The 14066-nt window shown below is 41.4% G+C and overlaps 1 protein-coding gene across 2 annotated transcripts in view; it reads right to left on the bottom strand.

The window, feature by feature from the left end:
* The window catches only part of cplx2 (complexin 2), a 52049-nt gene extending 39310 nt beyond the window's left edge, over nucleotides 1-12739 (bottom strand). The window contains exon 1 of one of the 2 annotated variants that reach the window (XM_039598516.1): nucleotides 12618-12739. The gene's annotated coding sequence lies outside the window, so the exon portion shown is untranslated. The remainder of the gene's footprint in view (nucleotides 1-12617) is intronic. The other variant, XM_031751760.2, reaches the window with a different exon arrangement.
* Between the last annotated feature and the right edge of the window lie 1327 nt (nucleotides 12740-14066).

The raw sequence follows: 14066 nt of genomic DNA, 5'->3' as shown, positions 1-14066 counted from the left end.
GACATAAAAAAGTGATATCGTGCCATCTCTAAAATATCTATCTATATATATATATACATATACATATATATATATATGTATATATATATATATCTATAGATATAGATATATATAGATAGATAGATATGAACCTAAATTGTTATCTGAACCTAAATTATTAGATCAGCCAGAAGTTTGTGTGTTTAGCTCAAGGATTACTTGCATTATTGAAAACCTTAGCTGTGTTTAGCATAACTGTAACAATATATTAAAGCAAATGAGGAAAAGCATAATAAAACTGCTGTTAGATAATCAAAACTATGAGTTTGCGTTTTTAAGCAGAAAGTAAAGGGGTCATATCACACTGACCCCAAGCCCACTACAAGTCCATTAAATGTCTGAGTGGTCATTAAAAAGCAATAAATGTGAAAATGTTTTACAGTGAGTCACCTAATGGGAAACAAAGTGAAATCTATCACAGGTGTGAGACTCGTAATGAGCCAGGGAGGCATCGATGACTCATGCAGGTTTTAGAATGAGTCATCAATTTAGAGCCGCTGCACAGCGCATCTGTCCAGGTACGAAGAGACAGGCAGGTAGATGTGGATAATCAGAAAAGCAGGCAGACGTGTCAAGGGACAGATGGACCAGACAATGTGTCGCTTAGCAAACTGATACGTTGAATGAATATCAGCCGAAGCAGCTGACAGGCAGTCACACTGATATACAGATAATTAGGTATTGACAAGGAACAAGGGATCAAGTACAGCCAGATGGGAAAATGATGACTATTTAAGGAGCGCGTTGCCAAAAAAAAGAAACTCAAACAAAGCACCCAGAAATGCTGATATGAAGCAAAATGTCTTATTATTCTGTCGTCTAGATTTCCTTGAGACTAATGTGTGCAAGAGCAGTTTAAAAAAAATCTGACAAAAGTTTAGTTATTAGATTTAACTGAATGCCAACATACAGAGCACAATTTATTACTAATTGTAGAAATATATTACGCCATGAGCACAAAGACAGTGTGAGTAAAGTCCCAAATGAAAGTCAGTGAAGCCATAAAGGGACGTGGGTAAACTTTGAGGATTAGTCAGATCCAAAATGAAGACTGTCATGGTCCTGGGTCGTTGATCCAGTGCTGTGTGTTTATGGACTCATCATTATGGTTATTTTGAAGCTACCTTGTCTCAGGTGTGTTATGTTCAGTTTTGCTTCCCCTGTTCCATCAGTCAGATTTGTTCCTGCTGTGTTTCCACTTGTGTCCCATGCTCTTGTTATCCCGTGTATTTAAGTCTTCAGTTTATCGCTGTTCCTCGTCAAGTCGGCAGTCTTCATGTCCTCCTGCTGTGTGCTTCATGTTTTGCGGCCTAGTTACCATGCCAGGAGTTTATTGTTTTGTGCTTTGAGTTTGTAGTTCTCAGCAATAAAGCTGATTAAGTTCAGGTTTCGTCTCTGGAGTCCTGCATTTGGGTCCAACCTCTGCTTGCCACACAGCCAGACCCTGCTATTGTGTCTCACTGCAGTTTGTGGCAGAGTGGAGATACCAGTGCTCAGATGAAGCAGAAATCAACCTCTATCAATATGATGGAAAGAAATAACCAACTTTCAACATATCATGTCATGTCAGCGTGTGGTAAAGTCTTCGATGGGCAAACTCCCCCAACTTCTAATTACCTTCTGTCATTACACTGGAGCTTCATCCACAACAACCAGAAGTGTAAATGTGTGTGTGTGTGTGTGTGTGTGTGTGTGTGTGTGTGTGTGTGTGTGTGTGTGTGTGTGTGTGTGTGTGTGTGTGTGTGTGTGGCCTCTAGTCTGAATAAGGTGTTGAGTCACTCAGTAAACAGTAACCGAGACTTTTGAGGCCGTTGTCTCCACGATGCAGGAGCGAGCCTCTCGTGTCTGACTGTGCCTGCTGTTTGTAAGGTCTCGGGTGTTTGCGTGCTCTACATTTGTAAGGATTCAGGGGTTTTATTGTAATTTCAGCACATGAATTCACTCGATGTGAAACTACATTTTGCACTCAGATACTGGCTAAGGGCATCAAGAGCAAGAAACACATTTACAGTGTGAGTATAAATAAGAAACATCCACATTGGGCTGTACATTTGTTAAAAACATCAGAACTAGACAAAGAAAGGGAAGAAGTGTCAGTGAAACAAAAAATGCCAAATCAAACGTGTGGAGCTGCCTGCTGTGGCGCCCCCTTGTGACACAGAAGCAGCTGGCAGTAGCTGTAGTATGTGCTCGTTCGAAACTTTATACTTTTCAAGCAAAACAATCTGAACTCTTTTGGGTAGTGACTACCAAAAACATCAATAAAGCTATGAAAGACAGGCAAAATGTCAAATAAAGCGTTTTAGGTTTGCACACTTATCCTTTCTTCATCTCAACAAATCAAAACAAGCCAAATTTATATTGACTAAACAAAAATAGTCACACTGATGAAGGTACATTAGTTGAATAGGGCTAGTTGTTCGAAAATTTTGATTTCAAGGACTTGTTTTTATTTTTTTTAAGTTTCTATAATGCTCCATCATGTCCAGCCAGCATGATATATAGAAGAAGAGAACATTTTGAGGCTAAATGAAACCTTATGCCAAACAAGCTAACAAAATCGTACATAATAAGAAAAACTGCAAAAATGTGAAGACAGACTGGATCGGGAGAGAAAGCAGAAACAAGCTCCAAACTTATGTTCCATTAATGCCACGGTGCTGCCTCTGAAAAGGTCACCTGGTTTCAGACCACTGAGTCATGAATGAAGCCAAATGAAACAGCAAAAAGTTGAATACCCTGAAAATCATCACTGGAGAAAAACAAGGTCAATTGTGAGCTGAACGTCTACCCTGGCACTCATATCTATGCTTATTATTTCCATGTGACAGCATCCCTAACTGTCCCCCGGGTGGTGTTAAGCTAGTATCCATCCCTCTCGCAGTAGTTCAGGCTTAGTCGAGCCAGGCGCAGACTGAGCCTCATCAGAGCTCAGCGTGAAGCATTCACAAAGTTATCTGCATAACATTTCAGAAAGATTAAAAACACTCCATCCAGCCACTATCAGCTCCTGACAACAGATGGATTAAGTGTCCATGTCAGAGTGTGCTGTGCGTGTGGATTTTCACTTTAAAATGAAATAAAGTTACTTTCATAAATACCACTGAGCTGAATTTTCAGCATATCTGAAGCTTTGGCACAGCCTGTGTTGGCACTAGGAAGGCCTCCGAGTGTCCTTTCTCACAAACTTGGACAGCTTTGCCTGCCTCATCTCAACAGGGTTACTCCCACTACAAAGCATTAGTTTTCATTAATTATTTTCCTAATTACCACAGTAAATCATGTCCACAGATATGATCACAGCTTTGCTGCTTCAAAAGGCGTATTTTTCTAGCTTACAGTCAAAATAACCCAAGAGTCCTTTTGCTGACACACAGTGAAGGAAACAAATTTCATCATAAATTTGAAGATCTGAGGCAATGGAAATGAAAAACAGCACTTTCCTAGTCTCAGTGAGACATGTTTGTGCACGTTTATTAGTACTTTTAGTACTTTATCATTCTCACATTCACACCCATGGCCAATTTCAAATGCCCAGTCCTCACAGCTCCTCACCTCAGGGTTGAGAGAAGTTCAACTTTGATCCAATAAAGTTTCACTGTTGTCACTACAAGCTGGTGAATGACACATGTATTCCACGTTCTCTGGTCACTACAAAGAAGCTAATCCTTTTCTGCTGGTCACCCCTCGGGTCTTTTAGACTGTTAGAGAAAACCAGGACACCTGGAGAAAACCTGTGCAAACACATGCAGAAAGGCCCCAGAGAGACTGGACCACAGAACCTTCTTATTATGAGGTCACATTGCCAAACACTGCACCTCTGTCCCACCCAAGGATAAATGTTTCAAAAGGTCTAAAAGTACTTATTAAACCTGCCTAATTGTGGGATGTAGGATAGACAAAAACAGTTCACTGTCCTGAATATCACTTTGATAATTCTGACATTCCTGTTTAAAAATCACCTTTGGCTTTTGAGTTTACTGGTCTAAACAACTTACAAAAACAAAGTGGGAATACTGCATGATGTGTGCATGGAAATCTACTGGCAGTGAAGACGTTACTCACACTATAATGCAAACGCTACACAACACTGGCCTATAAACACCCATCACATGCTGCTGTCATCACCCTCTGATGATGAAGGTCCATTGTGGACTTCACTGCAAACGTGCACTTATTTAGTTCCTCAGCAGTGCAGTCAGATGGGAAGAGGACCTTACCTTTCACATTACGGATGAACTGTGGGACTCTATCCTTGGCCAGGTTCACAATATATCAATGTGTGCTCGACATACACTTATCCAATTTAGGATAGTTCATCGGGGGCATTGGCCCAGGGACAGGCTGGCACACATATCCCCAGGGGTGGACCCAGCCTGTATAAGGTGTGGGGGTGCTCCTGGTACATTGTTTCATATGTACTGGTCCTGTCCTTCGTTGTCCACCTTTTGGAAATCTGTTTTCCATACGATGTCTGATGTCTTGCAGCATCAAATTGAACCAGAGCCACTCTGTGCTATGTTTGGTGCAGTCCAGAATTTGAATCTGTCCAACTCCAGACTCAGAACATTAAACTTTTCATTACTGCTGGCCAGGCAAGCTATATTGCTGAAGTGGAAAGACTCTTCTCCCCCCTCACACACACAATGGCTAAAAGATATAATGTCCTGTATGGATTTAGAAAAAATTAGATATACAGTTCGTGGGTCTAAAAATAAATTTTATAAACTGTGGTCCCCCTTTCTGGACTTCTTTGAAAGGCCCACAACTACTGTTACCGAGTAGTCCAAGGAACCCCCCCCCTTCATATTTTTTTTTCTTTCTTTTCTTTTATGAGTCTGTTTGTTGTTGTTTTTTTGTTTTGTTTTTTTGTTTTGTTTTTTTGTTTTTGTTTTTTTCTCTGTGTTTTTGGTTTAGTTGGGCAGCAGGCTGCCAATTATTTGTTGTTTTAAGGGTCAGGGTGGGAACAAAATTGAAATTTTGAAAAATTCTGAAGCATTTTGTGTTATTGTATACATTGCATTGAAACCTTTGTCTAATAAAAAGACTTTTGAAAGAAAAAGCAGTGCAGTCAGATCACACAGCTGGTTGTCGAGACATGGAGAAAAGAAAAACCCATCAGGAGAAATATACGGTGAAGCGCGGCAGCGGCGGCAGCATCATGCTATGAGCTATTCTGATGAAAATGTTCATTTAGATTCTTGGCAGTGCAATAATAATACTCTCAGATGTGGTGACCATTAATTGATCGACTGAATTTATTTCCATATATGACTTACTCACAGAATCTGACCTATTCTCTTCCAGAGTGTTCCCTTCATCACAGCTGATGTCCTGGTGTTATTTTGTGTATGCTGCCATCCACACATAAGGCAGAAAGGCAATGAATGAATACAGCGGTAAATTGAGCCACAAACACAGACACAGTGTTTTCAGCACTTAAACTTTTTGAGTAGTCACTTATTTCTATTAGAGAGCGAAGGAAAAGTGAGAGATCTCACGGCGTGAAATCTGTGAGATTCTCTCTAAATAAAGAACTCTGAGTGAAGGTATTGCAGTGCACAGCTGGCTACAAATATTGCATCTTTTATGAAGACTCTCGGGCATGCAGTGACTCCTGCAGAGAAGCTCCTGTAGAGTGACAGCACAACAAAAAGCACACACACACACTCTCACACACAAACTGAATTGTTCTTTATACAAATACTCAGAGCATCACAGATGAAGGTTTCTACCAGTAGTGTTTAACCACGACCATAATTATTTGGGATTTTGGTGAAATGTATGCCAAATATTTTTGTTAGTTGTTAGACCTTCTGTTAGTCATACTGGATTTAGACAATAATAAGTCATTTTGAAGAATTCAGACGACCATCAGCTGATGAACCTCGTCAGGGCTCGCAAAATCGCTAGCCCGACGTCCCGGGGCTAGCGATTTTTCCAGTCGGGCTACCAAAATCTATCTCAGCCCTGCCCGTCGGGCTATCATAGGAAGGAAAATACATGTCAATGCTTTTGCATTCTTTCGCAAATGTAGCTGAGTAATTATGTCATTGGCATCGATGAGCCACTGTCAATATGTGACATATTGAAATCGCGTTTGAATTTGCGCTTGTTTTTTGCTTTCACTTTCACTTCGCGATCGCGCGAACTGTGTGTAGAGAGCGGCAGGACTGATTGGTGAGTGACGATTAATTGCGCACCAATTCTTCTGACATCGTCTTATCACTCATTAGCTTACTATTCAAACGTGACAAGTGAAATCTCCCACAGCAAGCTTAAACACGTGAGAGGTTGATTGCGCAGAGAATCGATGACCGTTATGTAAGTACCTGTGTAAAAGCAGCAGGATTTACGCCGGTATTTTAGTTCTGCTGAGCCAAATAAGACAGGTCAGGGTGAAGAAGGGACAGCCAAATAAAAGCCTACCACAAAACGGAAAAGTTATGACAAATCAGACTATGAGGCAAAAAGAAAGCTCAGTTTTTTTGGTTTCATGGACAAAAGAATTTCTGTGGCTGGAATATGACGAGCTAAATAACATAATGTTCTGCCGGGTGTGTTGTGAGTTTCATTTCATTTGAGTCGACAAGCGCCTTTGTAACTGGGACCAGTAATTTTAAGAAAGACCCCATCAGAACCCATGAGAAATGCAAGAAATGCATTATTGCTCAGTCTGCAATATCTTTCCCAGAACAAACAGCAATTGCAAAAACATACTAAAATAAACCAAGCACAAGCAGAAGTCCTGAAAAATCTTTCAAAAGCGTACTATGTTGCAAAGAGTTAACTACCATTGTCAAAATTTAGCAGTCTTTGCAAACTTCAAAAAGCAAATGGCCTCGATCTTGGTTCCCCTTACCCCTTACCCGTGACTTCAGTGGAAATTTCAGATTCAGGATCTGACACAGACTGATTCATGTTCTACACAGTTCTTACAAGTTCATAGACATTTCTGTTCAATTAGAAACAAGTATTTGAGTTGATGACTGTGATTTTTATACAGTTGTTGTGATTTGTATTTTAACAACTTTCTGATTAATTTTTGTTTCCGTTACAATATTATACTTTAATGTATAATATTGTAACAGATACAAAACATTAAAAAAATTGCTCTCTTTTTTATTCGGGCTACTTAAATTTATTTTTGGGCTACCAAAAACTGAAGAGTGCCTGCCCGAAGGGCTACCAGAGATTTTGAAATTTTGCGAGCCTTGCTCGTGTAAATGTGATTTACCTCACTCTAGCAATCACAGCCTCGACGCAGACCCCAATAACAGAGATTGTCTATCATGCAACATGTTGGGTAAACATGCTAATAAATATAAATGCAATATCTTTATTTGTGCACAGATTTCTGCCATGACATGAAACATCATATTGAATGGGCTGTGACTGACTCTGGCTGCCTCATGTGGTGGACTTGCAGCCTGTCCAGTGTGCACCGTGCCTCAGCTGACATATCCCTGCCCACCCTACGACCATAAAGATAGTGTTTCAGGAAGAAAGGATCCCTGATAATGCTATGTTAGCACAGCAGGGCGGTGTTTTGCCGGTGCAGGCAGCTGCCATCTTCCTGTTTTCGGAACTCAGTCATTCTTTTTTGTGTTGTATTTATTTCATCTTAACTGACTTGTTAAACCTTTAAAATCTAACTATCTGAACTACATGAGATCCTTAACAGGGCAGCATAGTAACATCACTGCCAAAGAGCACTGAAAGTGTGATTACAGAGGAATGCAGACATGTAAAACAAGTGACAAAGTGTGATGTCCTTTACATTATTTTCAGTAAAATTTTATTTGTCCAAAAACTGAACAAAATCCACACAAACAGCTTTTATAGTGATCATGCATCCAGAGTGACTAACGCGAGATAATGGCCTATCAGCACAGTGATAGAGGTCTGTTTGTGGCAACAGTGGGGTGACAGACAGAGCGAGAATGCCAACACGCGGGCGAATCTTTTCTGTGCAGCTGTCACTCAAACGTCTCATAGCTCAGGAGCACAAAACCAGCGATGCTCGGTTTTATTCAACTGTTGAACACTGGCTGATTTTCTTTTGTGAGAACAGAAAAGCAATGCAGGGCTGATCATGGAAATGCATTTTTTTCCACGCACGCTTACAGGATCAATGCAGGAAAGACAGCAGATCATTCTCCTCACCTTGACTGTCTGTGATGTGTGTTTTTAAGATTGTGTTCTGACTCCAGGACTGCCAGTATCGAGTGAAAGTTAAAGAGTGTTTTGTGCATTTCCAAACAAACTTTTTGTTCATCATCAATTAAGGAGAGCAAGCTGTAGAGGCACCAGTGCAAGCCAAGCCCATAACATGACCTCCAGCCTCCTTTGCATTGGTTCAGGTAGATCAGGTGGTTCAGGTATCTCATCAATCCAGAAGATAAAATAAAATACATTTTTAAAACACCTCCCAATCTTACTTTTGTTTTCTTGGGTTAATAGAACAGATGGATACAAAAGCAAAAAGTCCGTTCCCATTTTTGACCCTTTGTTGTGTTTTTAAGTAAAAACTAAACGATTAAAGTAGGAAAAATAAATGTTACTGCTGGCATACCGTTTACTGGAGGGGCTGTAACTTTTAAGTCCTTTAACATGTAAGATTTTTGGTTTTATATAATAATAAAACTGAATTTTCAAGAATCAGTTAAAGTAAATTAAGATAAGTAGTAAGTGAAGTTAAATCATACAAACCTACGTATCCACATTATATTCAATATATGAATAAAATTACAGGTGATCAGAAATTGTTCAAAAATAATAAATTGCATGAATATAGGAAATCTTCCTCTCAGTGACTGAGTTGTCTCATTGTGTCCTCATTTTTTTATAGATCAAGGCCTGAGTAACCCAGCCTTAAGTGTTCATTAAGGTGTTTGTCACATAGATATAAAATAAGCTCAGAGATTAAGCGGGTGTTATAGACAGGGTGATTAGTTTATGTAAAAATGTAGTTTATTGTTGTTCTGGTTTACATGCTGAAAATGGTTTTATTTGTGTATGTTCAATGTGATAGACTTGTACATAGTTAACCATATATGATCAAATAATGTTGAATCCTGGATATGGATTTGTAAGCAATGAAATTTGAAATAAGGGGGTAGGAACAAGAAGAGTGTAAACTTCATCCTACTCCTTTTCGAGCACACGCATTCTGTAGACATAGATATATACATGAAAACTTGATGATTTTGAAGTTGGTTTTTTTTTTTTTTTCTGTTGTTATTTCAATTATATTTGCATGTTCGAAATAAAAAAATTATCTATCTATCTATCTATCTATCTATCTATCTATCTATCTATCTAAAAAAAAAAAAATCAGCTTTCTAACTGAGCAAATGACTGGTATCCACAGTTACAGGCTGTCATGGGTTACATGAAATACATGATGATACAGAACACGTGTAGAGATATTATTTCATAAGTAAATCCTGTAAAAAGTAGTTTTCCGCTGTCAGCGTCTCTCTTTTTCAAGGGATCTGTCTACTGGATTGAGTCACAATCTTGTCACAAGATTTTTCCTGATAGCAAAAAACTATCAAGATACTGGAAACAAGGGCACCCCCCCCAAGTCCTTCACATTAGAAACACTGCAGCAAACCCTGAAGTACATCAGGAGCTTCTCATGCTTGCACAGTTCAGATGCCTGATCTTACTTCAAACAGCCTGCAGGAACAATAAAAAGCACTTTAATGGACCCACTCATCATTTCCATGATGCTGGCTAGTATTTCCGACAGAACTGAACTGTATTTATGACAGATGGTGAGGGGATGCACATGCATGATTCAATGCATTGGTGTGGGCAAATAAATATCTTGCATGCACTCATGCAATATATGTATTTTTCCTTAAAAATGTGACTCTAACTTCAATAAATACTTTTAAAATAAATAAATGAGATACAAGGTATTCTCTGGAAGTATAAGCAGGTCTGCTTTGTGCAGCTGGAGAAGAAGCTAAATGATAATGATAACTGCCACAATGACTAGAACACCAACACGTGAGACAGGAAGCGCTGGGGCGCTCTGGTTAGCAGCAGCTAAGCTTTTAAAACAAGAGTAATCCCCACTGCTATTCAATCATACGGTTCATGTGAATGGATGAAAATATAGGAATAAAAAAATTAAAATGAGGTGCCAGAAATACTGGAGGGTGTATGTCTACCTTGGTGTATAAAAAAGGCTGTTCGTTTTGGTGGATAACAAGCCTGACTCTTGTCTGATAAGTTAATTATTGCAGCTCCTGAAGGATTAAGGTGGAAACATTGTTTTTGAACAATAAATCTGGATTTAACTCAGATTAAACATTCTCTCCAAAGGAACTGGTTGTGGGATATTTTTTTTTTGTCCAGTCCAGGAACTATATGAGTTTAGGAAAGCTCTTTGCAGATACAGCAGAAAGGCGAGATGATGTGATGCTTAACATGTAAATAAATTTGCTGTCAGTTACTCGGATGTGAAGGCGGCGCTGTGGCAGCAAAGATTACTGCTCCATCTACAGTTGTGTTTGAATCTGGGCTGATATGAATATGTCTGATATGATTTGAAGCCACATGGGATTTCAAATGGCAAAGCTTTTATTATCGTATGTGCTATTACTCAACAGCAGTTCATGAATACAGTAGCAGAAACCCAAGTGTCATCTCAGCATTGCAGTCATTAAAAACACAACCACAGTCAGAACAACTACACTCGTGTCTGGAGTCACAGCAGTCTGTGGGAGCGCTGGATGACACATGACTGCCACCTTTATCTCAGGTGGGCTGACCATAAGAATTCAGATATGGATGCAATCTCACACTTTCATGACACTTAGAGTGAGAGTAAAAATGTACAATTTTACTAAATTCTACACTACAAAAGGAGGTCAAGTGTTTGTCTACTTGAGAAAAGGTGGATACACAGGGAAGTCATCTACGACTGGCTGCTCCAGTCTGCATGCCAAAGGTCAGCAAGATACTGAACACTGAGTGGATCCTGTATGTCTGTGAATGGATGAACGAGGCTACTTTGAGTACTGAAGCAGAGTAGAAAAGCGCTAGGTAAGAACCAGACTATGCACTGGATGCAGCTCAAACAGCAGGACGTCTGGTGGTGAGAAACTCTTAAAGACACCGATGTATGATTAACACCTGATTCATTAAACTCAAGTTCAAATTCAGTTATTTCACTAAAAATACATAATTCTGATGTTTTAAGACAGTTAAATATAAAAAACATGTACTAGTATCTAGTGTCCATTCATCTCACCTAACATCAAAACATCAGTGGACAAAGAATCAGCGAGATGTACTCCAAGTACTCAGAGTGAAGTATCTTAATGCTGTACTGACTTTATCAGACATCAGTTGTAAGAATGCAGTGATGCATTTGCAGTGCTGACCGATCTATGATGGTAGCTGATATGTATGTGTCATGTAGATCAGTTTAATGTTGAGCTGAAAGACAGTTACATTTTTACACATTTACTTTTAGATTTTCTTTCTTTCCCTGTGACAGGGAATATAAAAACATAACAATATCTCACCATCGACAAACATTTAGTTAATGCAGGAACGTCTGAGAGGCATTTTACTGCTGAGCTGTTTGTCTGTGGCACACATCATAAACTAACCCACCCAGGATCAGGCACCACTGAAGGCCCTGACACTGTCAGTGAAATCTTTATCTGAAATAAACCTCGTGCTCAGAGCTGTGAGAGTGTAACTGTGTCTGTGAGAAGCATGCGGTGGAAACTTTAGTAAATGATCCGCTGCTCTTGCGTTTCTACAGGTGATTGGCTGGGTGTCTCACTCATTTCCACACACACCGCCTATCAAACGCTAATCAAAAGCGCGTGCGCATGTCTGCGCGTGCACGGAGGCACACACACTGGATTTTCACGATGCCAAACACAAACTGAGACTTCCTCTGTGACGGCACCCTCTGCTCATAAAGCCAATCAGCGCGCTGGCTGCTATAAATAATTCCGGCTCTCCGCCGGCCGGCCCCGCCGACACCGACACCAACACTGCGGAGCCGGAGCCGGCCAGGCCCTCCTCCTCCCTCGGCTGACTCCCCTGCAGCCTCGTCCTCCTCTCCTGTCTCTGTCACAAAACGCACACCTTTGCATGGGAGCGATGGCGGCGGAGGATCGAGGAGATCCGCCTTTACCTGGAGGAAAACGGAAGACACAGAGCGAGAGGGGAGAGGAGGAGCAGGAGGGAGGGGGAGATATCCGCAGCATGCCTTTGTGTTCCGCGCCCCGGTGCCAGAAGTGGCTCTTTCAGCCCACAGCCCCGCGGATTGTGCACAGATATCGCGCCTCCTCACGCTGCACGGAAACATCCGAGCAGGTGAAGCGCGTACCTGCAGCCCGCTCGCGTGCACAAACACACCGAGACCAAAACAGCCTCACGCCTAAAACCGTCTGCCTCACCGAGAGTGCCAGCTCCCCCTCCATCCATCCGAGCTGCAGCACGAATGCACAAACAAGCACGGAGCACCGGGGGTCCCCGCGGCGTCCCGGCAGCGCGGGCTCTGTCATCGTCTAGCACGCGCTGCGTTTGCTTTCACTAACCTGATGCGTCTGAAGGACCGACGGCCGAAGGGATCCCGACCAGTCTGCAGGAGAGCCTTCGTTTGATGCCTGTCCTATATCCAGTCTCTCTCTCTCACACACACACGCGCGCGCTCTCTTTCTCTCCACCACCCCCTCTTGCGCACTATTACCTCACAGCCTCCACTCTGTTCCTCCAAGACGAGAGAGAGAGAGAGAGAGAGAGCATATGGCGACAGATTCCCAACAGGAGCGCGGATCCGTGTAAAAGCAGAGACGCTGCTTTGTGCCTGGTTTTGTTTAAATTCTGCAAAGTGCGCACGCCACCACCAACAAGTGAGCCTGTTAGGATACACATAAAGTTCCTTCAAAGAGAACAGCGTTTAGGCTGACAAAGGTGCACACTGAGAGGCCAGAGCACAAAATAGGATTTTACCCTCAGAGGTTTTAATAGGGTGTCCGTGAATTCATTTATTTTGATTTGCAGGCGTGAATATTCCAGTTTACAGCATGCCATGTATTTTATTTTGCCAGATGTGATCAGAGGACACTTTGATAACTGAATGCTACATCTTTCACACAGAGGCCTGGTACTGCCATTTAAAAAATAACATTCATAGAAATATACATGTGGATCAGGTGGGCACACGACAGGAACCCAGCTGCAGCAGCTGTCTGTAAATTCAAAGTTAGCCTGCTGTACACGTAGAAGTGGAAGAAAGCACCAGACATGGGGACTTGTATGTGTCACTTTAACTTTGAACAATGCAGGCTTCAAGGGAAAGTTTGGAAGTTTTAAAATAGCCTGGAGTCGTCAAACAGCTGGTCCTGAGTCATCAAGCCCTCATGGGAGTTGAAACAGTGACATGAAATAACAGGATGTTCAGATTTTATTGTCATGCAGCTGTAGGTAGTTTATAACTTAATAAATGCCCACAATGTGCCCCAGAACAGATGCAAAGGCCACATACTGGCTTTTATTTCTTTATGAATCAAAACAATGGTGCCGCTGATGCATTCAGGGCCAGCAGCTCTCAGAGCAGCCTGCGTAGCCGGAGGCCGTCGATCCGAAGCCTCGTGATGCCTAACGCTAATGCACTCATTGTTAACGTGTCATTACCGAGCTCCTTTATCGCTGAGCAAACACACACGCATGTACACAGATCCTGTGCAAACAGATAGGACAGGTGCTGCCTCCTGCGTGTCACGCTAACATCACGGCTGAATCAACCGAATCGAAACAAACTCGCAGTCCTCACAATTAAAGCACCACCAGGCGTTAGTTTAGGTTTATTTATTAATATGTGTTTTGAGATCAAACCCCATCTTTGCATGTGAGCATCATGAGCGCAGATGTTGCTGTACTGGCGTCTTTATTCTGCACTTCAAACACTTCTTACAGAAAGTGACAACCATTAGGTGTACTGTCAGGGATTAGTGAGCATAAGAAATGCAGAGATTAAATACTGC

This window comes from Oreochromis aureus, linkage group 2, assembly GCF_013358895.1.
Source record: "Oreochromis aureus strain Israel breed Guangdong linkage group 2, ZZ_aureus, whole genome shotgun sequence".
NCBI lineage: Eukaryota > Metazoa > Chordata > Actinopteri > Cichliformes > Cichlidae > Oreochromis > Oreochromis aureus.
This window is presented reverse-complemented; position numbering and strand designations above follow the sequence as displayed.